We start from the raw sequence: 7,500 nt of genomic DNA on the forward strand, positions 1-7,500 counted from the left end.
TATATATCTAATAAGATATATATATATATATAATATATTAAATGTTAAATATTGTTATATATTATAACTATAATATATTGTATTAATAATATATATATATATATGATAATATAATCTATATATATAGATATAGATATATACATATGCCATCTTATCTTATCTATGTATAGTTTCCATAATGTAAAGTTTTCAAAGACTTCAATAACTGCAGCGATAAAGTCTCATAAACAAGAATCCTAGATTTCTTATTTTAAGTGAATACTGTAATATCTCAGACAGCTATTCTCGTGAACACCTTTGATCTTCATTTGTAAACGTCGTGTGATGAAAGCTATTACATTCCGTGCGTTGCTCAAAGTGTCAATGACGAATAGAAGTTTTTATATAAAAATGAATTTACAATAGTGAGCTAAACTATTCGGTAGTAAACAATGAAGCTTTGGTGACACTTAAATAACCTTAGAGAGATTTAAACATTCACAAAGAGAAAGGAACAAAGACTTCTGAACTACAGGCAGATCCATTTAGATAGAAAATGTGAATATATTTCATGGTCCAAATACCAATTACTATTCTCAACATGTTTCCTCAAGTCCTACCCTTCAGCTTATGTAATATTCATAATACGTGATTTCTAATAATCACGGAGAGAGAGAGAGAGAGAGAGAGAGAGAGAGAGAGAGAGAGAGAGAGAGAGTCAGTCAGTAAGCAATTCATCAATTTAATTTGAAGTTCATCATATAAAACCGAGTCAGCTTAAAATGACGACCAGCGACCCCTCATCAATTAGACATGCTCAGTGCACCTCATCCATAGTTGCTTCGGAATCATTCTGATTCTCTCGCATTTTCTGCCTCTTTTACGTAACAGTTCCCCATCTTGATTGAGGATATAAATATGGGTGATATGTCACTAGCCTGGCAAATAACTTCGGATTAGTTTTACTATGGTAGAGTGCACATGAATTTTACACACACACACGCGCACACACACACACACAAACACACACATATATATATATATATCATATATATATATATATATATATATATATATATATATATATATATATATATAATATACACAAACATACATATCATGTACATACACACAGACATATATACACTGTATATATATATATATATATATATATATATATATATATATATTATATATATATAGATATAGATATATATATATATATATATATATATATATATATATATATCTATATATATATATATATATTTTATATATATATACAGTGTATATATGTCTGTGTGTATGTACATGATATGTATGTTTGTGTATATATGTTTGGGAGAGAGAGAGAGAGAGAGAGAGAGAGAGAGAGAGAGAGAATGTAGGTAACAAATGATACGTAATAAAACCAAAATAGCCAGTCGTAAAAGTAAGAATGAGGATAAAGAGTATATTACATGACTCGGTAAAAAAAAATAGGAGAGAGAGAGAGAGAGAGAGAGAGAGAGAGAGAGAGAAAGAGAGAAGAGAGAGAGAGAGAAGAGCAAACTTACGAGTTGTAAACCTATTACAGAATTCCCCCTTAAAAAGTCAACATAGTTTAACAAACATGAGATGTTGAACAAGAAAACCCTTAGAAATTCACCTTCTGGTGCTTGACAGAACAACGCTAAAATTGGACGTCTCATAACATAAATAACCAGACGAGAAAAAATAAGTCGAGGGTTCATAATATTCTTTGCTGAAAATGACATAACTTTTTGGAACGAAATTTGCGAACGAATGTTCCCCCCTCGCTCTTACTTAGATCATTCGCATTTTAAATGAGCTCCGCTCTCGGTGATTCAATTACCAGAATATTTCACAGAATTTCCCTTCGCCCCCCCCCCCCCACCCCCCACCCCCCTCACCCCGCCCGTGGTTTTACAAGGGAGCGTCTAGTATTTTCTGCAGCCCCGAAATTCATTATTCATTCAGGTCATGTTTTTAAAAGAGGGTATTTTTCCTTCCCATTCTCCATATTTTTATTTGAATTTTATTGTCGGGGGGGGTCCGTGATTCATTTGTGTGATGTTTTGTAAGACGATATTTATTATGTTATGATTTTTATTTTCGTACCTGTTTTACATAGGATATAGGCAAATGTTCGCGTATGCGATAGATTTTACGAATATGAAATTATGTCTAAACATAATCAAATGTCTTAACATTGCTCGAGTTTGATTACTTAGAAATAACAGGATCACAGAAATGTTATAATTAATCTTATTTATTCATTATGTTACCACAAAAATGGTGCCTACACTGTGTAGTTCATCTTCTTTAAATCCTTATTTTTAATTGAAATAGTTTAACTTTAAATCAATATTAATACCGATGTATTCTTTAAATCTATAACTAACTGAATTCAAACTTATTGAAACTTGTGAAAAAATCAAGAGTAGAGTAAAAGACAATTTCTTTGTCTGTATGTTGGAATATATTATCATCTATGAAAAAGGTGCAAATAAAAAAAAATGGAAGAAACCAAGTTTTACAGCCACAATAAGGAGAATTCACTAATGTTGCATTATAAAAGGCAGAATCATGGCACTGTGGACCCTGAAATCAATCTGAAAAATCCTCCATGATTTCCAGCCTTGTCAAGGCAGAGGGTTTCTTTTGAGAAGACTTGAAGGGAAAAGAGAAGGGTGGACGCAGAGGGGAGAAAGCCATGAGGACGAAAAGAGGAAAAAATTAGAGGGAAGGAGGAGGGCAAAATAGTAAGTGGAGGGTAACTGAAAATGGCTGTGAGATGAGACCAGAAGCCTGGAATAAAACGGGGCATAAAAAGGAAAATGAAAGGGAATCATATGGAAAATAAATGGAAGGAAGGGTAGTTGAAATAGAAAGGGAGTAAAGATTTTCCTAATTAGCAGGAGATGGAGGAAGACCGAGTCTGAGTTAAGTAAAAAGGAAAAAACTGAAACTCAATAAGAAAAATGATGTTTAAGGGAAAGGGATATAAAGGTAGGATAGTACCAAAGGACCTTTAATCTTTTATGATACTCAGCTGAACACGCATGTTATATGTAAATAGGGTTTTATTATTTTATGTTTGAATAGGAAAAAAAGATATAATATTTCATGCCCAATTCGCCACCCGTTTGCAGTTGCTATTCCGTCTTAGTATAAATCTGCTTCTTTATAGATTGTTCTATATACCCACAACCTGTCTTTAAACGTAGCTGGTATTTAGCCATACCTAAACATATAGTCTTCGTATCCACATTGCCATGTCCGCCACTTGCCTATGTATTCACTTGCGATTTCTACATATACATTAAAAAGTGTCTGTTACCTAGCTATTGGAATATTGTATAGACTACCTTACTTTTTATGTATATATTGCCCTGCCTACCTCTTATCTATAGTTCAACCTGCCTATTTGTAGTAATGAGGAGGACTTTAAAACGCAAACGTAGCCCTCTGGACCACACCAGCATCATGAATAGAAACCCCCAAACAAAAATCATATGTAATATGAATTCAAAATGAGCTGTGCATCACTTGATAGATTTCCTTTATAAATAAACTCCAAGCGTGAATAGCTCTGTCGCACACCAATAACTGTTTGGGCATTCATGCCCTAAAAGAAAATGGAGACGAAGCCCCAAGTCATTTGTGAAGTTTTAAGTAAATTAATGAGTGTCGTCGATACATTGTTCAACAATAGTGTAATTTTTTATATACAATTGTGGTACGTATGAGCAATGAGTGTAAAGCAGATTTACTCGTAGCTTCTTACTGAATATTGGTCCTTTACAATTAGGTTGTAATTCCTGTTCGAAAAGAAAATGCCTTTTTAGATAAAACAGATACTAGAAACAAAGTCATGCCCATGCAAACACACACGCACACATCCATACACTCAAAAATACACACGTACACACACACACACAGAAAATCCAGGTAGAGAAGTACTTAGGGTCCAACTTCTGTTATGACTTGTGGGAGAAATTTAGTAGCGCCCTTGCCTGTCATTAGGGAGACCTAAGTTCGACCCCGAAGTGAGGCAGAAATTTATTTCTGTGGCATCCTTGATTGTGTGTTGATGATGATGATGATGATGATAATATATATATATCTATCTATCTATCTATATATATATATAATATATATTATATATATATATATATATATATATATATATATATATATATATATATATATATATATGTATATATATATGTCACATATACATTTATATACACATACACACACACACCACGCACACACACACACACACACACACACACACACACACACACACTATATATATATATATATATATATATATATATATATATATATATTATATATATTATATTATTTACGATATAAACATTGAAAAACCAAGAAGATTCATCTAACATGTCAACCAACCGCGCATTAGTTTCAGGTTATTACCGTGGCTAATTCAACTATAAACAAACATACTTACAAAAGAATGACGATCAAATATCAGTAGAGGTGCTCTGCTACTGACATACGATACCTCTGTTCAGCAAAACATCCCGTCAGGTAATATTATTATTCAAAGGTTAATGAAATCACCTTTATTCATTGAAAGTTCCTTCGGAGAAGTAATGAGTATTTTTCAAACCTTAACCTAGAAGATTAAATTGGTTACTGGTTCGTTTATTTTTATTTTTAGTCTTAATTTCTCGTGCTTTCTGTTTTTTCTGCCACCTTTTTGTTACTGCAAAGTAGATTTCTATTTTAATTTGAATAAGGTATTTTTTTCTCTTTTAAGGAAATTCCTAGTCTTCTGCGAGAGTCCATAATTTGATTTTACCATAAATATTCTCGTCATCATTGAAATTTATCACTTTTCATTCTGTTGATCCTTCATTTTAACGTAACCGCCAGATCTTTCTTTTCACCCCTTCTTCTCTTGTTTACTCAAGTTTTCTGTCGTTTCTTTTTATCATCAACCCACATGTGTGTGTGTGTGTGTGCATGTGTGTGTGCATGTGTGTGCTTCTTCACGTCTTCATTAGCTCACTAGCTTCATTCCTCTAGTCTCCTCGCGTCACCGGCCGAGTAATCAGGGAGAAGCAATGCGAATTCAGGATCTGAGAGACACAATACCAAATCAGGAGGGACGTCTCGACAAAGTATTATATGCTCCAACGAATCGTCCCCAGCCACCAGCCTGGGAGGAGTGGAAAGAAACGTCAAAGAGTAAGAATATAGTATAAGAATTTATATCAATTAGAATCGGCAATAACTACCGTGCCTTATTTGAGTGGTGAGTTACGTTTTTGTTCTGTGATTTAAAAATATAAAGTAAACAGGAAGAGATTTCTTTGTGGGATTATTAAACTTCGTAAGTTTTAATATATAATAGTATATATATATGATATATATATATATCATATATATATATATATATATATATAAATATATATATATATATATATAATATAAATATATATATATATATATATATATATATATACTATATATATATATAAATAATTATCACATCGAAACCGTGATCCATTTATATATCAATTCAAGCTACAAATGTCCTTTAATATCTAAATTCACTTTACCTCCCAATGATATATTTTCATATATGTACCGAAGGGGAATTTTTAAGTTGATAACAATTTCGTCCCCCCATGGGATCGAACCACCGTCCAGGTGACGGGGACGAAATCAGGACAATCAGTGACGCTATCCAATCGGCCAACAGAGACGCGTCTCTGTTGGCCGATTGGATAGCGTCACTGATTGTCCTGATTTCGTCCCCGTCCACCTGGACGGTGGTTCGATCCCATGGGGGACGAAATTGTTATCAACTTAAAAATTCCCCTTCGGTACATATATGAAAATATATCATTTGGGAGGTAAAGTGATTTAGATATTAAAGGACATTTGTAGCTTGAATTGATATATATATATATATATATATATATATATATATATATGTATACATATAATATATATATATATATATATATATATATTATACTTATATATATATAATATATATATATCTTATATATATATATTTGGTGCTTTCCAATTGGCTATACTTTCTTGCAATAGACACTTCATGAATATTAAAGTTCACTATTGCTTTTCATGAATTTTTTTTTCGAAAGAAATTATTCTCATATTTTCTTATGAAGACAAAATAAAAAGGTCATATATTTCTTTTGAAATAAAATCCCGAGAGTGAAATTCATATGAGCTGGACCGATGAACGTGTACCTGAATAGCAAATAAAACGTATATCTCCATGTCAAAGATGATGTACCTTTCTTAAAAGTCAATCTTTTACTTAAAATTTCTAAATCAGTCTCATACTTAAAATTCAAGCGTTATTTTTCGTAATGTTTTACTTGCATTGCGACAAATGAAAGTCACCCTTAGGAATTATGAAGACTTGGTTTTATATAACTTTTATGCATAATTTGCCTTGAAAATGCATCCTTTGTCTAGAATATATATTATTTGCCAAGCAAATAATATATATTCTAGAGAAGAGGAAAATATGCATACGGCTTTGTTTCGGTAGGTTGTTCTAATATCCCTTAAAATGACTCTTGAGTATTTCATTATCCACAGAGAATCCATAAAAGTTTGTTTAAAATATAAAGGGGGTCGCCTATACTTTAGGTTATTTAGGAATGTTTCTTGTGATTACTCGTCCTTTGTTTATTTGCGTACATTATTCGAATTCCGCTTAAAAGGATTATGGGTATTTTATTAACCATAAACAATCCATTAATATGTATTTCTAAAGTATAAATGAAGCCAAGCTATGCATTCGCTTATTTAAGAACATCTCTTCTGGATAACTGTCCATAAATGCTATGTAAAGTTATTTCTTAGTTCAAATAGCCAATGCTATCTAATTACTTTTCGTCTTTTCCTAAAGAAAACTTTACTGGAATATCTGCATCTTAATATTTACCTTTTTAATGAGGTATATTTCGAAGATTATGCTCTTCATAATAGCAACTAAATATATAGATACTTACTGAGGTTATGGAAATGAAATATAATTTATTTGTTCGTTTAAAACTAGTTGGGAAAATCTGAGCATACAAAGCAGCTCACGAGAGTCCCAAATCTCATTGGTAAACAGATAATCCCCGACATTCCTGCAGGTAAAAAGGATTGCTCTGAGATGACCACATACGCCAGGATTCCCAAAGGATGCTAAAGGAAAAGAGTACTTTTGTAGAAGGAAACGAGTAGAGTTTTGTAGAAGGAAAAGAGAAGAGTTTTGTAGAAGGAAAAGAGTAGAGCTTTGTTGAAGGAAAAGAATAGTTTTGTAAAAGGAAAAGAGTAGAGTTTTGTAGAAGGAAAAGAGTAGAGTTTTGTAGAAGGAAAAGAATAGAGTTTTGTAAAAGGAAAAGAGTAGAGTTTTGTAGAAGGAAAAGAGTAGAGTTCTGTAGAAGGAAAATAGTAGAGTTTTGTAGAAGGATGCGATTCTATATTTCAAATTTTTTTTTTTTC

At 32.1% G+C, this 7,500-nt stretch overlaps 1 protein-coding gene and 1 long non-coding RNA gene across 3 annotated transcripts in view; both read left to right on the forward strand.

The window, feature by feature from the left end:
* The window catches only part of LOC135224489 (regulating synaptic membrane exocytosis protein 2-like), a 418,548-nt gene that overhangs the window by 165,114 nt on the left and 245,934 nt on the right, over positions 1 to 7,500 (forward strand). The gene's annotated exons all lie outside the window — the stretch shown is intronic.
* The window catches only part of LOC135224990 (uncharacterized), an 82,464-nt gene continuing 80,042 nt past the window's right edge, over positions 5,079 to 7,500 (forward strand). Inside the window, exon 1 of the long non-coding RNA XR_010316861.1 lies at positions 5,079 to 5,208. This is a non-coding gene — a long non-coding RNA (uncharacterized LOC135224990). The remainder of the gene's footprint in view (positions 5,209 to 7,500) is intronic.

This window comes from Macrobrachium nipponense, chromosome 12 (genome assembly GCF_015104395.2).
Source record: "Macrobrachium nipponense isolate FS-2020 chromosome 12, ASM1510439v2, whole genome shotgun sequence".
In the NCBI taxonomy this organism is placed as follows: Eukaryota; Metazoa; Arthropoda; class Malacostraca; order Decapoda; family Palaemonidae; genus Macrobrachium; species Macrobrachium nipponense.